The following is a 19,076-nucleotide window of genomic DNA, read 5'->3' as shown; positions in this document are numbered from 1 at the left end:
GTACAGCAGTCCCTGTGCCTCCCCAGTGGTGCTGGTACCAAAGCAGGATGGCAGCACCAGGTTCTGTGTGAACTACAGGAAACTAAATAGTCACATAGAGTCAGATGCTTAAATTATGCATAGGACAGATGAAGCCCTAGAGCAGCTGGGTGGGGCTAAGTATCTTAAAACTACTGATCTTACCAAGGGCTTCTGGCAGGTGCCCTTGACTCCCAATGCTAGAGAGAGGTCAGCCTTTCTGACTCCTTTCAGCTTGTATGAGTTCACGAAAATGCCCTTTGGGATGAAAGATGTCCCAGCAACTTTACAGAAGCAGGTAGATCATATCCTAGCAGGAGCTGGAGACTTTGCCCTTGCTTACCTGGATGATATTACCATCTACAGCTATTAACCCAGTAAGTCCCAGGTGGGTATGGCAGAGCTCTTCTACCTGGGACATAGAGTGAGGAGTGGTATGATCAGACCAGAGCCTGCCAAAGTGAAAGCCATTCAGGCATGGCCTGCCCCTGTGACCAAAAACAGGTGAGGGCGTTCTTAGGGACAGCAGGGTACTACTATTATAGTACCATAGCTGCTCCCCTCAGAGACCTGACAAGGTAAAATAGGCCAGATAAGGTAGCATGGACCCCAGCATGTGAGCAGACATTCCAGAAGCTCAAAGGAGATTGGGAAGGACCCTGTGTTAGCCAGTCCACATAACAGAAAAGAATTTGTTGTGCAGGCAGATGCTTCAAACCATGGGGTGAGGGCTGTACTCAAACATGTTTCCTCAGATGGAGAAGAGCACCCAGTGATATATCTCAGACATAGGTTCCAACCCAGGGAGGAATGTTATGCAGCTATAGAAAAGGAATGTCTAGCCATAGCGTGGTCACTGCAGAAACATCAGCCTTATCTGTATGGAAGGAAATTCACTGTAATTACAGATCACAATCTCTTAACATGGCTACATCAAGCCAGCCAGCAAAATGCCAAGCTACTAAGGTGGAGGCTAGGGTTGCAGGCATATGATATGACAGTGCAGCAACACAGTGGTGTTAGCAATGCCAACACAGATGGGCTCCTCAAGACAGGGTATGGGGTAATGTATTCCCAGATAGGCCCATCCCTCTCAAATGATGTTTCTCAAGGGTCATTTGAAAAACTAGCTTGAGTCTTTGAAGAGGGGAAGAATTGTGACAAAGGGGAATACTACCAGTACATCTATCTGGAATTCTGTAAATAATTATATCTCATTTGTGAATGTCAACATGATTTATATAAGATGCTTGTGTTACAAATGTATTACAACTGTATGTCATGTGTACATCAAACTGCTGGTACAGAAGTGGGTGTTGAAAAGGTTTTTGCAAAGGGCTTGTGCTTAAAATGTAACCATAGAGTGCCATACTGGAATAGAACAGAAATATACATGCACTATTGTAACTGTTTAAATGCATATATTTTAACAGTGGAAACTGGAATACAGGAGGTTAACTTCAGAAAAATAGCTGAAATTAAATTACTGTATGGCTAAGCAATAAAATATGGTATCTTTCAGTTTTCAATGAGCTAGAGACACAGAGTGTGTGCTGAAAAGCTTTGTGTATTGTCCTTAGGGTGAAATAATTACTAGTCTTGAAATGTGGAGGAATGTAATTGTTTTCTGACTTCCAGCATCTGCCAAAGATCTGAGGTCTAGGTATTTTTACAGGTAGATGCTAAATACTGCCAGCTTCCAGCAGTGGGGGTTTCATCTGGGAGTCAGATGACACAAAATGATATTCAGCATGCTATCCCAGCAGTAATATTTGAGATATTAATGTATAAAGTCTCTTAGAGCAACAGAGCATTCTATATTCTGTGTTGGACCTGACAAGAACCATCCACCACAACATCTGCCTTGCTCTGTAAGTAAGTTTCTGTGTTACAGTAATTCTTTTAGATACAGTCAGGAATATAGCAAAGCTTAGGTCAAATATTTTTCTTTGCTTATTTGAGACTGTCCTGCAATGTTGTTTTAAATATTTCCTGTGGTTTTGAACTCTGATGTCACTGTGAATATATACTGAGTATTTTCTTGTTCTTTTATTGTTATTATTAAATATAGCTAAACCTTTCATTGTGGCAGATCTGTGTAGAGATATTTAAGTTTTGAGAGTACTTGCATATTTATTTGGTGACACTGTGTAGGCCATTCCTAATAGAATTGCTCTTGGTCAAACTACCATTTGTATTAATATTACACAGTAAGATTGGACACCCTTTGTTAAGAGTTTTAAAGTAGCTGATAAGGAGTTGACTGGTGGCAGTGGTAACTATAGCCTGGGCAGAAGGGGAATAGCTAGTAAACTTTTGCCAGCCTCTCTCAGGTGTGTGTGTGTGTGTGTGTGTGTGTGTGTGTGTGTGTGTGTGTGTGTGTGTGTGTGTGTGTGTGTGCGTGTGTGTGTGTCTGTGTGTGCGTGTCAGCTACTTGGGCATGGACACAAAGCACTGGTAGGACATAGAGGGTACTGGAAGGTCTTGGCTTGGTCACTCAGCTGACATCTCAACTCTATAGCTGTGCAAGTGGGGAGTCTTATTGCAGATCTGGAGAAAAAGGGAGAAACCAGCCCTGGACAGACTGTGGTCTCTGTGTGCTCTTAAGGGAAATTGCACTTGTTGCAGGAAGCTGCATCTGGAAATACTGTGTGTGTACCTGTCATCCTCGCAGTGTATGTCCCCCACTGTTGCCAGTGATGAAGATTAAGGTTCCGTGATTACTGGTCCAGTGGAGGGTCGGCACACATACATTGTTCAATTCCTGCCTTTTCTTAAACTACATTCCTCCCCAAAACATTTTTCTGCATGTATTGTTCCCACAATTTCCATTTTGTTTTATTTTTAGCAATTTACTCCTACCATATCTAAAGATTCCACTTTCTCTTCTATCTCTGTTACAATATTCACTACTTCAGGTATAGTTGGTTTAAACTTTGATTTCCATTTTGTAGTAATTGCTTTTTTGTCAGCCACCAGAATTAAAATTAACAAGGCCTTACTATGTCTAGGCAATTATCCTGTATCCCAGCTCAAAAATAATTTTCTTTGTTACAACCACTTGCTCATCCAATATTCCTGACAAGAGGACTCTGTAGAGAATTTTTAAAGTCTGACAACTCATAACACTCTGAGAACATATACTCCAAGGTACCTGTTTCTTCCCTATTACACCACCAACATTTGCAGTCTACTAGAGGAAATATTATTTGTAGTCTGCTTGGAGTAAAAATAAATTATCTATGCAAACACTTCCAGACAAAAATCCTAAATCTTCTAGAGTTTGTTGCATATTTGGGAGTCATACATATGTCCTCCCAGTGTTTCTTTGTGAATTGCATATCTAATTACTCTTCCCTATCTTTTCTGACCTTCTCTGAATTCTATAGCTATTGTGCAATATTTTACAAGTCCTGCTAATTATCCATTTTAAGTGTCTTCTGTTCTAAATTCAATAAATACTCAGCCATTGCAGGTCTTTTGTTAGGATTCTCCTATTCCCTTCTCTTTGTCTATACTCTGATATCAATCCCTGACAGGGAAGGCAATCAATATATTTTTGGCCTCTTCCTATTCTATTAAATTTCCCTCTCAAATTATTTTGTGCCCAATACCTTGGTTCCTTTGCCAGCTTCTTCCAGTAAATTCCAGCCCACTCTTTTCTATTCTCTATGTACTTAATGCAGTCGTTCCTATCAGTAGAATCTCCTTTCTCTATTCCAGTGTTGGCTTGGTTCTTAGTTTACTTTCTGCTACTTTATGAATATAATATTCTGTATGTTGTTATTCTCCTTAAGGGTCTGTCTCTAAAATCCCACTCTTTCCTTATTTCATGAGTTACTCCCTGCTTCATTATAATCATTCCCTTCCACTTTGGGTTGTAGTTTTCTGCTTGTGTTATGTATGAGAAACTTAACTGTGTAGCTCTAAAATATGCCTTCAGATCAAGTAATCCTAAACCTCTCTTTATTAATTACTATTCACAACTCCTCCATCCATAGATAAAAGTACGTCTGACCTGCATAAAAAATTAGAGACTAAAAACATTTTTACTCCATGAATCGTTCTATCCATATGCATAGGCAAGAGCTTCCAGTTTCTAAGTTTTTATATTATCTTTTGTTTAGTCTCTTTCCACTTGTCCCTAGCTGCCATAACAGAATTCTTTTTAACCTGTACTCCTAAATACTTCATTTTATCGTGTCCTCATAAATGTGAGTAATGCTGAACCTATTCATGTGTAGGTACATAGTTTACAGCTATAGCCTGTGTTTTATATTCATTAATTTTATTTCCCAAAAAAAGAACTGCCTTGGAATGCTCCTGAGCACTGAGATGTCCTCTTCTGGTTTCATGAAGCATCATGTGCAAATAAATCCAACTTCTTTAACACCATACCAATTATACCCCTGGATTTCTGAGTTCCTTTTTTTGTTTGTTTTTTTTTTTTTGCCAATGGCTCTAAATATAATCACAAATAACAAAGAGGAAAGAGGGAAAGAGGAACACCCTTCCTGGTTCCTCTGTTCAGACACAGCTTGTCAGATGGGAACCTTTCCACTTTGATTTTTGCCTTCGTCCCCCTTATATATCCTTCTAATTAACCTTATTATTGTATCAGAAAATGCAAGTGCTTCCATTGCCCTGCTCATAAAATCCTAGCTTTCTCTGTCAAATGCTTTCTCTACATAAAGACCCACAAATGACAGTGGTATTTTCTTACATTCTGCTTCTTTCTAGATCATCATTGTCCTAATAATGTTGTCAAATGTTTGCCTCCTCTCCACAAAACCCCATTGGCCTATATCAGTTTTGGCATAACCTTTGCCATTTTTTTAGCCATTACAGACATAAACACTTTATAATCATGGTTTTAAAACTGAAATGGGCCTATATGAAGCTGAATCTCATGAGTCTTTACCATCTTTAGGTATTACAGCTATCACAGTGTTTTTTTAAATAATGTTGGTGCCTCCCCTCCTTTTAAAATACTGTTAAACAAAACCTTCTAGATCATTATCACTTTCTTCCCTCCTAGCTTCCAAATGTCTACCTGAACACAATCTATTCCTGGAGACTTTCCACAGATTGGTTATACATCACTATTTTTATCTTATCTCCTCCTGTCTTAACTGTTAATTGTTGAGCCTCATCTACCTCTAACTTTGGCATATTTAAGTCTTGCATACATTTTTCCATTTGTGTATTTTCTTGATTTCCCCAGTCCTAGTCTTTATACAAATTTTCATAAACTTTCTAAAATATCTCTCATACCACTACAGGGTCTGTGATTATTTTCTTATTATAGGTTCCTTAAGTCTGGCAACAACCCTTTCTACTTTCTGTTGCCTAAGTCATTCTGCCAAAAGTTTCCGGGTTCTGGAGTTACTATCAAAAAGTAGTTGCTTAACATCAATCTTTCTAAACTCATGCATATTATCCAAGTACTCCCTTATTTTCTCTTTAGCACTCTGCAATTGTGCCACTTCTTATTTGGTGAGATTCCCCTTATTCTTTAACCTTTGTCATCCCTTCTAAATAATTCTGTTGCATCTTAACCAAATATATTTTTCTTTTATTTCTACTCTTATTTTTAAACTCCACTTTCATTTTATCCTACTCGATACCTATAACTTCTGGAGTACCTTCTATCGTCCCTAATAACTCCCCAATAATTTCCACTACCCATTTCTTAAATTCAGCTCTTTTTAAGAAGTATGTGAGGAAGTGCTGGTGCCTCACCTTTACTTCATTTCCTTGCATTTTATCTTAGTAATAATAATTGGTGCGTGATCTGAAATAGTTATTGGATGTGTGCACATGTTCCTGTGAAATACAAGTTCTGTCTAGTCTACTCTAGCTCAGTTATTGTACTTGTGGAACAATATCTAAACTCTATCCAAGTTTCTAATATTAAATTCACATCTTTCATAACAAATATTTTCATAAAATTCTTCAGAAATGATTGCTAGGCCCCCCTAGATACATCCTCACCTTTGTAAATCTAGTTCTAGTCCCATCTTTAAGAAATATTCCTTGTAGAAAGCAGATTATTTCTCTCAAAATGTTTTTAAGCTCCATAATAGCAGTTTTAGGTGGAATATAAATACATGGCAGCATAATTCTCATCCCTTGCCAGTAGCAGTTAGCCCCTTACTACCACAAAGCTGCCGTTCTTATTGTTTTCCCTTGTTCTACTACTGTTGGAACTCTTGTAGAAATTAATATGTACCCCCTTTTCCTTTGTCCCTCATATTCTGCTTGAAGAAATGCATTTCTTTCTTTACTGAAGAAAATGTCACTGAAGAAAATGTCCAAAAGTAGATCTGTTCTGATCTTGTCTTCTGTTATCTCAGAACAACAAACAAGTAAACAGTTAATTCTTATGTCATTAATATTGTCATTCTATTATAACACAGCTAGAACTATACACAGACTAGTCTAAGACATCACCAAAGACATCACCAAACTGTCCAAACATACTACCAGTTATATTCCTCTTTTTCAACCAGTCATTTTGTTATTTTGTATTTCTTTTTTTCTGTTTTTTCGTTTCCCATGAAAAAGTCCATGGTTATTTCATGCCTTTCCTTGTCCTTTTGTATCCTTGCTGTATCTGAAGACTTCTCAAAGTTTCCACCGTTGACCTCACTGTGTCTTTATTTATTTTATTTATATATCTGAAGCCAAGAAGTTCCTTCTTTTCCTTTCTTTCTATAAAGATGCATTTACAGTAATACTACAGCTTAATATTATTTATTAATATCTAAGCTGAACTGTTGTTTCCAGCAAAGCAAGCCATATTATTTTGAAAACTGTTGTTTGGCCTTGCACATTTCCTTTCACTGTACACACAGTATATTGGGGAAAAGCATTTTAATTTACACAACATCTGACAATTCCCACTTTTTTATTTAAGACCCATGAAAATTGTAAGACAATTTACAACAGAATATGATCTTTAGTACTTTGAATCCCTTGCATTCAATGCTCTCTCTTTAAAGAGTGTTACATTACCAATGGCTGTTACTTGATCAATACTTTTATTAACACAAATCGTATAATGATAATAAGAGCAATTAATGCGGAAATTATAGTACCCCGCCATAGACACATAGCTATTATTACTTATCTATTTTTAACTGTTTTTATGCCTACTTAAGCAAGTTGTCACTCTCGCAGTTACACATAAGCATTTCAAAATCTTGTCAAGTTAACCCTTGGTTTACAAGGCAAAACTTTGTGTTAGAAACAAGCATATTCTTTTGCATTGCATAATTTCATTATTGCTTTGGAAAAGAATATTTACAGGAAAATGTGATCTGTACTTAATAGCCTTTCTTCATTGTTAACAACAGTTACTTGTTTGACAGTTTTATAACACATCTGAGTTAGCTTCATAGGTTGCATTTGCTATTAACTTTGTAACTTTCTATATTGACTTAGTGGCACCATACCAGTGAAAAATTCAGTTTCTGAAATAACACCATTTCCTATGTCCAGCTGTTTTAAAATCTTTCCCTATTTTTTACCATGAACCTCCCTCTTTTTCTGGTGATTTTTTTACCATGTCCTCTGGTAATGTGTGAGTAATTTTCATTATTGGAACTGCATACTCTATATAACAGAATTTTTTTCTCTTTTATTTATTTCTTAAAAGAAGTATTATGTGTTAACTCCATGCTGTTTTTATCTTATACTCAAGCTTTTTTACATGACCATAGTTGTTTTGAAAACAGTATCCCTTTTCCTATCTTTATCAACTGTAAATGTTTTTTTATGGCTGATTGTTTTACAACTCTATTTTTATAAATATTTTTTAAATATAAAACCTGTATGTGTAACCTCTACAGGGACTGCATGTAATGGCATTTTTCCCTCTGTAAGGAATGTGGCTAAAAACCCAACAATTTGACTTGTCACATGCCTTTGCAAACAAATTTAGCATGTCCAAAATGTATTGAAATTAAGTATCCAATTATGATGTCCCTGTTCTCATGATTTATTATATCTTTCTCATGATTTATTATATCTGAGTAACTCTCCCCATTTTTTCTTTGCAACTGTTTTATTTGCATTTGCTTTTGTATATACATTTTTTTAGATTGCCTTGTCCTGTCCATAGATTGCTATTATAGAAACAAATTTAAACTTTTCTAAGACTGTTAACAGACTGTTACTGTACTGATACTGTTTGATTGTTATTAACTTACACTGATTTTTATGAACCAACATGGTGTGCTGCTTTTGCTTGGATTTTTATTAGCTGAAAAATGCTGTTTGTCTAAGTTTTTATTAAGTTTTTTAATGACTCTGTACTTTACTACCTGTATGTATTCCTGTGTATTATTCCCAGGATGGCAGTTACACCAGTCTGACTAATGATGTTCTTGCTGTACTAGTTTGTTTATATAACTGTTTGCTGTTATATTTTATGTAAGACATTCTTTTGAAAATATGACATTACAGTCACTGTTTTTTACCAGTATTGATCCTGTTTGCTGTATGCATAAGCTGCCTTTGGAGACATACTGTACTTTTAATGTGGGGGGGGGGGTTGACCCTCTCTTGTTACTATAGAACCTTTTGTCATTTAGGATATGTCATAGGTACTTCCTTAAATGTTAGATGTGGACTTACATGTCCAACATTTAATTGCATTTAGTTTTGCATATACCATTTGCACTACTGTAAATGTGTTTACTGTATTTGTATTAACTTTAACTTTACATTGTATCTGTATTAACTTTAACTTTATGTCTATATGGCTATAGGTTATTTCTATCTTTATTTTGAATCTGTCCTGGCTTATTAAACCAGTAAAGTAATATTTATTTTTCTGTCTTTTACTGTCCCCTTTGTTTAACATTAAGTTTTGTATACTAACATTGTCTTCCATTGCTTTAAAAGATCCCTGTACTTTGCTGCCAACTGATAACCTGTATTTTGTTAATTTATTGCTTTAATGCCTATTGCCTGCCATGATCTGGTATTTTATAGGGTATACTTTATTTATGTATCCCTCTGTCTTTGTTCCTGTGAGACGATTGTCCCTTAATGTATTTTCTTTATCTTGATTTCTTTCCCTATTTTTGGGTTTTGAAGAAGCATCGTTTGTAATATGGACAATTTCTAGGTTCGACTCCCGGCTGGCTCGCCACTGAGGATATGTATTTCTTTCTTTACTGAAAAAAATGTCCAAAAGTAGACCAGACAAACTCCGTACTACTGTATCTGTTATTCTGTATTTGTCTCAGAACAAATTATTGCCAAACAGTTAATTATTTCAGAGCTATTTCAATTCTATTATAACACAGCTAGACAGATGAATAGACTAAGGCACACTTAGTCTAAGGCGTCACCACCGAATGAAACATACTGTCCAGTTTATATACTCTTTTCAACCAGTTATTTTTAATGTCCTTGTGACTTGTTCTTCTGGTTTCTGTCTGTGTCATGAAAATGTCCATGGTTATTTCATGCCCTTTTTGGGTCCTTGCTGTATCTGAAGACTTCACCAAAGTTTCTCCACGTCATCTTTGCGTCACTTGACCTGTCTGTATTTTATTTATTTCTGCATCTGAAAGCCAAGAAAGTCAACTTCCTTTTTTTCTATAACAGGATGCATTTACAGTAATGCCTACAACTATAGGTTATTAATATCTAAGCTGAACATGTAACTGTTCTAGCAAAGCAAGCCATATTATTTTGAAAACTGCTGTTTGGCCTTACACATTTCCTTTCACTGTACACACAGTTTATTCGAAAAAAGCATTTTAATTTAACAGTATCTGTCACTGCTGAATATCCTTCCTGAAATGCTTTCTTTATCACATTCACATGTTCAGGTCTTCCCAAATGCATCCCATGTAACATTGTTATTTGCATTCTGCCTTTCTTAATATAATTATTCATTCCTTTTTGTCCATGCCTGTGAGGCCATTTACATTCCCAAGATAATATGGAAAGTGTCGCAATAATGGTAAAAAGTCATTATTCTCACCTACTATATATGGAAGCTTTTTAAAATGTCTATTTCCAGCTTTTGTGATACATGCACTCACTAATATTTGTCAGGTTAATCCTTTACACATTTTTTTTTTCTTACTATCAACACTGGAACCGTTGTCACATTTTACAAGACTTTTTGTTTTAATAGAAACCCTCAAAACAAAACCTCCCCCCTGAACCTGTTAACTTGTACAAATGCATGCAACTATTTACATCTTTAAATAATGCACTTTAATCCTCCTAACAGGAACATTTGCACAAATAGACAGCTGCGAACACAGGCCTTAATTAACCTGAAATTAAGATAATCTATGCTAAGATGCATGTTATTTACTTATGTTTATATTCAAACTAATTGGTGTCTGTTCTTTTTACCTGTATCCCCCTCCCAGATATGAAAACAACTTGTATGCTTTCAGAAAGCATTAAGCCTTGAAGAAACCAGTGCTCTAGCTTTTTATTGCCCTGTTATCAACTTGAATCCATGGAAACATAAAGAAAACGTAGTCCTCTGTTGCAGCTTGAAATACAAGCTGAAACATTTACTGCTAAAGGAAAACTTTTCATTGTTTTCAGTGTTTCCATATTCACTTGTGTCCACATAAAGCTTATTAGATTAAGTAAGGGGTCTTTATCCAGACATCCACCTATGCAAAAGTAAGAGGAAAACATATCTTATATATATTATGATCTCTGTACTTTTGCACCCCATCCCCAACTTCAACAAGCCAAGATTACAGTCTACTAAATTAAACATGCTTTTGTCTAGCCTTTTCTCTCTTTTTCCACTGCAGTGCCTACATTTCTTAATACTATAACAATTTATTATTTATTTTATTTACATTTGTTTACCAGGAAATTCCGACTGGACACAGATCCTTTTTCAGTGGAGGCCTGGGGAGAAAAACTCCACAAATAATAGAGTAACATACATGAGTAAACTGAGTTTACAGTAAAGAACATGACATACAATAAAAAAACAAAACAATAGGTGCATGTAAAAATAAAGAAACAAAGGAAAGAAAGGCATCTGTTTACTTTAGTAACTTTGTCGCACATAACAACACAAAGTACTTTATTATAAATCATGCAATTTATATTGTGAAAAGTTAAATAGAAATACTGTTAACAGAAATTGTTTACAGGTACCATTTCCATTTTTCTTGCCCTCCCCTTAGTGTCCCATGTTGCTGGTCTTCTTCCTGTTCAGCTCCATCTCCCAACTTAAGATTCTGGTTATTTTCAAGGTACTCCTGATTCTTCAATAAACTCCCATACTTTTCTCTGTCTCTCAAGCATTTTCCTTTGGAACAACGGAAAAGGTTTCACTGGCAGTCTCTCCGTGTGCTTTATTATCAGAACAATGAGAAGCAGAGTCCCTTCTGCCTGATGGCTCCCTTTTTTGTTGGACAAACTTTTGTACTTCCTCCTTAGCCTTTTCTGTCATCTTTTGACTTTGAAGACAGCTGGATACAGCAGCATGAATCTTCTTGACCTGCTTCTTGACATTCCCTAATTAGGGAATAAATTTGTTTCTCTTCTGCCTTGTGTACCGTCAGTAATCATTTTCCAAAAAAAAAAAAAAAACTCTACTGTCTCCAACTTTTAATATTTTGACCTTTTGTCACAGTTTTGTCAGGATCAACTCTGCTGATAGGTTTGCATCTTTAAGAATACAGGTATTGGCTACATTCTTGTGGCTAGATTCGTTGCATACAAGCAGTGTGTCACTTCACCTAAGAGTTCCTTCTGTGGAATACCAGTCCAGTTGCTTATTTCTACTTTCATAAAAGGAATAGTCTCTTCCATACCTCTCAAGTATACCTCATTATGAGGACTATACCTGATTTGGGGTCATGCTCCACAAAGGTCCACAATGAAAGGCTCTGTCACACATTCATTGTTAGGAATTTTTTAAAATGATATCCATGGTAAACAGAAAATAATCATATTAATTCATTAAAAGATCTTTTATATGAGTAAAACCAGCATATTTTAATCATTGTATGATCTTTCCAGCTGAAGTTGTTAGTAAACTGTTAGTATGTGTTCCACATTATGAGGGCTAGCATTCCTCATTTCAGAGATGCAAGGTTGAGAGGTATGGTTCTTCCTTCAACTTTTTTTGGTACAGCAGAAAATCTCAGAGTTTCCCTACATTTCTTGTTTAATTCTATCATATTTTGAAACGTCTTCTTGAGCAGCCTCATACTCAGCCAGCCTTTTCTTCATTTCATCTGAATTTTCCAGTTTTATCAGGTCATCTGAATATCTGTTTAAAGCTTCTTGCATTCTTCAAAGCATTTTGTTATCTGAGTTGAACTGCTCTTTCAGTGTTTCATTTATTTTACTCAGCTCTGAGCACATTTGACATATTTTTCCTCTAAATTACTGGAAGCCAAGTCTTGCACAAAAGCTGGAGCTTGAATTGTGTTTTACTGAATAGCTACAGGATTCTTCACAGACAGTGTTTTCTCTTAACCTTTTTTTAAGATAATTTTATTCAAGGCTCTCTTAGTTTCTTCTTTGCTAGCAGCCAGGCAGTGCATTTACTAGTCAGTAAATGAATTTACTAAAAGTGACATAGTTCCTGGCCTTTGTGTTTCAGTTTCTTTTTCACACTGGTGTCTTAGCTTTAACAGACATGTGAGATAGCCAATTAGAGATCAGAAGAAACAGCAGTAATGGCATACTCAATGCCCTAGAATGAAGAATAACCCTATACATATTTAAGGCTGGACTGGTGAATTGAGGAGTTTACATCAACAAATGGATAAGAAAAAAGAAACAGATGACAAACTAACTGATCGCTTGGATGATATTTATTGTTTTAAGGGAATGATTTAGATGTCAAATATCAAGTAGCAGATGCCAAGGTGAAAAATGAACTCCTAAAGATGTGGATAACACATATAGACATACTCATATGAAAAAGAAAACATACATTTAAGTGGTATCCCAAAGAAAACAGAACTAAATCACTCTCTGTTTTTTTGTTAGAATACTGCTTGCTGACTAGACAGGCCTCTAACAAGATAAGCTTTTAATCATTACATAAATCATCCCTCTCCTATCCATAGATCCATGGGTCCAGAGAGCAGAGGGAAACTGTATGGTTCATCATACAAGCTTTACATGAAGGAAAGGTTCATCATAACATGTCTTGCATGATGGAAAGGTTTATCATACATGCCTTATATGATGGAAAGGTTCATCATATATGCCTTGCATGAAGGATTTCTAAGGATGCTGTGGTGTTTAGGTAAAATTTTACAATATGAATACAGCAGAGTTTTTTTGTGATATGGATTATTACAGAAAAATACACAAAAATAGGTGTAATCAACTCAATTAAAATAACTCTCTCAACTTAAAACATCATTACTGACACCTGTTAACTGGTATCATTTTTTCTCAGCTCATACAACTCTATTAAATTACCTATAAATATTATAAATATCACAACCCCATCTCCAATATATTTGTGCAAGGCAACATTTAACAACTTTTGTCCCCATCATTCACTATCCCCCAGATTCATGAAGCTCGGTGCAAGGCCGGTGTAAGGCTTGTGCCGGCCGTGCGGCGTATATATGGAGTAGTAGCGCAATATGCATATTAATGAAGGAGTGCAGCCGCCACAGCCACGTGCATAGGAAATGTGGGCGAGTGCATGGGGCATAACGAAGTTGCGGAGGGAGGCGTGTCAATGTCGGCTGTCGATGAGCAACCTAAACTGCTGAATATTATAGTCCGCCTGCAGTAATACTCGCACCTATCAGTGTCCGTGGAGACTGAAATGTATACAAAGCATGCAAGATAGTCCCTGCAAACAGAAAATGAAGAAGCAAACACAAATGCACGATAGGGAATAACAGGTCCCTACCCTTGAACAAATGACAGAAAAAACGTGTGCCCGTGGTCCAACATAGTGTTGATAGCTATACCATGTGGAAGTGAAACATATCATATGCTAGGGCGCCGCCAGGAGGTACATCCAGCCCAATGGAGAGGGTCACCAGCTGACCCATAATGTGAGGGAGGGTACATAGCTGTGCAGATGTGTCCATAACAAAATACACGAGGAGAAATGTAGATATATGTAGTGACTGTATGTCTGAATCATATCCCACAATGGATGTAATAGTCACATACAAAAGGTATGTCTGTATCCCACATAACAAATGTGATAGGGAATAGAATACACATGTAAACGAATCAGGAGTATAGAAACAGCTACAACAATAAGGACACATGTAGGCCGAAAGGAACAGTATGACCCGTACCATCGACTAAGAATACCACCTGTCCCACTTTGGGGGCGACAGTACCGCTGGCCAGATGTGTCCTGACACAAGCTTGTAAACATGGCAAATGTGCAGAGATTATAGGACATAATTATCCCTCAGATGTCATGTAATAGTGGCATTAAACAGTTGTTCTCCACACGTATATTACATAAATGTCATAAGAAAAGGAATAAGCCACTGAAATGCTACAAGACTAAAGCTTAGATATAGGCAAGAGTTGTAAGTTCTATCTGCCGAACTGATCGTGGGTATGTGTCGGCATGGAAAATGTGTTGTGTCCACCGCAAATGTTACATTGTGGCCAATTGAAAAGGTGGAAACAGTATCGTAGACTGTGGGGAGGCATTGTCCACAACAGTCGGATATGTGGAAGGAATAGCATGGACATAGGAAAAGGTGCCATCCCCCCAATGAGTATAACAGGTCTGCAAAACCCGGGAGTCATCGGTAGAAGCCATACTAGTATGTGACACAGCCGAACGGGTAGTACCCGGGTATACCAACTAAGTAATGAAAGTGAAGTATGGGCATGTACCTATGTGTGTGAGGTATAGCACATGGGAAGGAAACATGGCAGGGTAGTCCACACAACCATAAATGTACCCGACACCTGTAGGGCAGTCAATGTGCTACTCTGGCTGTGTCATGGCCCAACAACAAAAGTAGTGAGCTATCGGATGTGAGTAATTTGCATGTGAGGGGTGGATGGCTAATGGTAAAACCCGCAAAGGCGATACTGTGTCGTATGCAGAAAAGGTGACCCAGGGGTATAGGAGGGGGCAGCGGGTGAAGTGGACATAAACACAAACACATGGAGAAACAGCTGCAAGACAAGCAGACAGGCCATAGTGTAGAACACAATCCCACAAACATATGTATCATGTAAATGTGCGATCAAAATGTATAGATATGTCACCATCACATACCCACAGGTTGGTCCTGATGGAACTGGCCATAACAAATGCAACACACCTGGCTGCATAATGGGCTACCCAGCATACCCTCCACATCACACAACCCAGCCCCATAACAGAACATCCACCAAATCCACCCGTACGTGGCCCACTGGTCCGTTGCAGACACAGCTACACATACCGACCCCTACGCATATGTAGTAGGTATTGTCACCCTAGGCAGTGTCAGGATAGCAAACCATGTATTCCCTGCATGTTAAACCCCCTGCACATTTTCATAAAGCCAAAATACATTTTGATATCGTTTCTGTGTGGAATGGTCCAATTTCTGGAATATCCCTTACGGGATAAGTACCCTGTGTAAATAGTAGAATGGGTATGATGACAAGATGTCCAATCCTGTACATATCTGGACACAAGTCAGAACGTGAAGTACAGGTCCAAGACACTGCCCAGACCTGAGTGGTCATGCATAACCCAGTACCCAGGATAAAACACCTTCCCGTGATGCACGTGTCCCCACACAAATATGCGGGAGAATATATTGCACACTCGCATAGTGGCAAATGGCAGAAGGGTGAGGAAGACACCCAACATTAACAGGATAACCCTGATGAAGTGTGAGGGATACCTAGTGTGTGCCGGCATGACCGTCCATACCTGACAACCTGTGTGAGCTAGATATCTGGACAGAGCCGTGAATACAAGTGAGACAAAGGTACAACAGCAGGTAAAATATGCAAAGATAGCTGTTAGAAGTTATTCATGTATGTGCAGTCTGAGTACCCAGGAAGTCCACTGGGCGAAGAAGTGCCAAGTAACAGCGGAGGCCCGGGTAGAAAAGCTCCACAAGCAATACAAGGAAATAAAGGCTACATAATGTTAAAGGTAAAATACAAGAGTAAAAGGCATACAGTCAGGAAATACACATGCATAAAATGTGCATAATAAGACAGTGCAAATCCAGAGTTTTGTAGTGGTAATACAGAAATTTACAACAATGACATACTTGGAGTCAAGTGAGTGTCAGCTAAGTCTGGTTAAGCTGGAGGGTAGAGAGGAGCAGGAGTATGGAGAGCTCAGAGGAGTGAGATCCCTAGAATGTATAACAGGTGCAAGCAGGAATATATCCATGTGGATGGATAAACATAGATATATCATAGAATGACAGTTTGCACAATGGCATTAATGTCCGGAGTATGAAGTCTGAAACTCAACTGTCTGCCAGCACGTCCCAACATCTGTCCCTAATGCCGAGCTACTGCTGTGCCAGAACACAACAGCATATTACAGAGGTTCGTACCATATCACTCAACTGTCCAGATATTCGCAGAATGACCAGAGTGTTGGCTCATAGTGTTGTGTGCCTCTGACAATCTGCGTCTGTCCGGTAAATAGGTGTGGATTGATGTCATGAAATAATGAGCATTAATTATAACACTCCACATCCTGCAGAAGAGTCATGACAATGCAAATCCTAGTATTCTATCAACGTTATAAGCTTGTAAGGAAACTAGTTAAAATGTGTCCCTCTTACTCTCCCCATCATGTAGGGTTTGCGCAGATTTGTTGCTCAAAGAGGTCGAGAGGTATGGTCCATACATATGTACAGTAACAACCCATGACATTTGTGTAATGTACAACTGCATAGCTGTAGTCACAACATGTCCAAGAAAATAATTCCCATATGAATGAATACAGGTAACAGTCAAATGTGAATGGGAACCCCCCCCCCCTCACCGTGGAGTATGGACCGTAACAACCCCACCCATAATATGTACAGCCAACAGAATAAGCTCCTGATAGGTGCCCAAACACATGTGTCTATAAATACAGGTAAAATGTTCATAATAGGGAGAAGCTCCCTGTCCACATGCTTCATCTGACATTTGAACTCGGCCAGGGAAGTTCCGTTCACCAGGCGGACAAGCCCATACCCAGATCACTACATGAACACCCTGACAATCAGAAACATGTATGTGATACGACTATATGCCCTGGTGCTCTGCATATCTTCAGATTGATTAACAATGCAGCTGGGGTCCACAGCAGTAGGCAATAGGGAATGTGTAATATGTAGTACCGCGTTTCCCACAGCAGGGGAATGGATGCCTGTGTTGTAAGTGAAGCGATGAGGCATATGTTGATGTAGCTAAGTACTATGGGCATGCATATCAATGAGGCAGAACAGCAACAGAATACTGTTTCTGGCATCCGTCCAATGTGAATGCAGTCCCTGTTGACCTACGACCACTGCAGATATCCCTGTAAAGTGTAATGAATGCGTCCATGCTGTACACACAGTTAAATACGTAAAGGTGAACCATGTGTTTCACACCAGTCCGTAAATCAGACTACAGATAAGTAAGTGTTACGGTCAGAATTATGAAAGGCAGCGCAAGTCCACATATTTATTAAATAGATGTAACCCACAACATATAAATGCAAGTGCGCCTGTGCTTGTGTGATCCGCTCACAGCATAGTAAACGAATGCTGTTTCCCCCACGTTATATATACATGGCTCAAACCTGTTAACCCCGTAAAGTATGAAACCAGACAAAGGCATGCAAACTACTGGGACAAATAGGGACAAACCCCAGATATGTGCCAGAACAAACATAGAAAGTGGATAGAATAACAGGTGTGTCAGTAGCATGGATTCTCTGAAGGGTATGCAGTCGTAACTTGAACTGCTTGCCAGTATTTCCCAACATAAGTCTTAAATGAAATGCCAGTACATTGCCAGATAGACACAAGTTTATGAAAAACACACCGAAGATAAAGAGGCAACCAGCTGTACACTCTGCGACAATCTGTACAGTGGAAAGGTATGGTATGGATATAGATATATGTGTATACACATAATCCACAGACGTAATCCAAAGCAAATTATGAAATGAGGACTGTACATGTATATATGTATACACAACAAACATATGTCCCATAGATATGACATATGTACATAAATAGGCCACGGCATAGCTAATATGGGTAGACAAACAGACATGCATGAAAGGTGAATAAACCGCTGCTTTCCAAATCATTGGCCAGAAAGTGACAGTCCGGCAAGTTCTACACTTTAAACATGAATATAGGTGTCCATTGCAGGACCCCAAAAATTGATCCATACGTAGTGTCAACCGTCATTGATGCAGAATAAGTGACCTCAGCAAATACGATATAGTTGTACATGCAACAGTAGCAGGTGCAAGGGTAATAACACGTGTTGATAGAATGTATGACGTACGAACTGATATCTGGAGAGTGGGGAGTGCTTATAAGTGTCTCCACACTTTAGTACCGCTCACATTAAACATGTGTAATGGGTACTGTGGAGGGGTGTCAGGTATGGGAATCATGGGTATGCAGAAATGGGCCTAGGTGTTGTTTGGCAGAGATTTATTAGGTCCGCCCCATGGGAGTGATGTGGGTATAGCACACACCTATATTCTCAATAATGGGGCAAACCATCCACTGGATATTGCATAAACCATTGTGGGAATATGCAGGGCCCTATATCAGTGTCATATAGTCGATTATCATGGATGGACATGCGTACGACCAAGATGGTAACCATACCTGGCAAACTGTCAGAATAAGACAGCTGCACTAAGGCATAGTACATGAAATACAAATAGGGACTATATTAGATATACCCCAGACAAAGTCAGAACGTTGATAGAATACTGGCGTAGCCAGGAATATGAATGTTATGAGTGTTACTAATCATGACATAGAAATGTCAGTCACTATTATCTAACCGCACAGTTCGTAATGCCTTGCCAGTAATTTACCAGAAAGGCACATTATTATGACAAATGT

The sequence above is a fragment of the Protopterus annectens genome, chromosome 11.part0 (assembly GCF_019279795.1).
Source record: "Protopterus annectens isolate FY-2018-M chromosome 11.part0, PAN1.0, whole genome shotgun sequence".
Lineage (NCBI taxonomy): Eukaryota > Metazoa > Chordata > Ceratodontiformes > Protopteridae > Protopterus > Protopterus annectens.
This window is presented reverse-complemented; position numbering follows the sequence as displayed.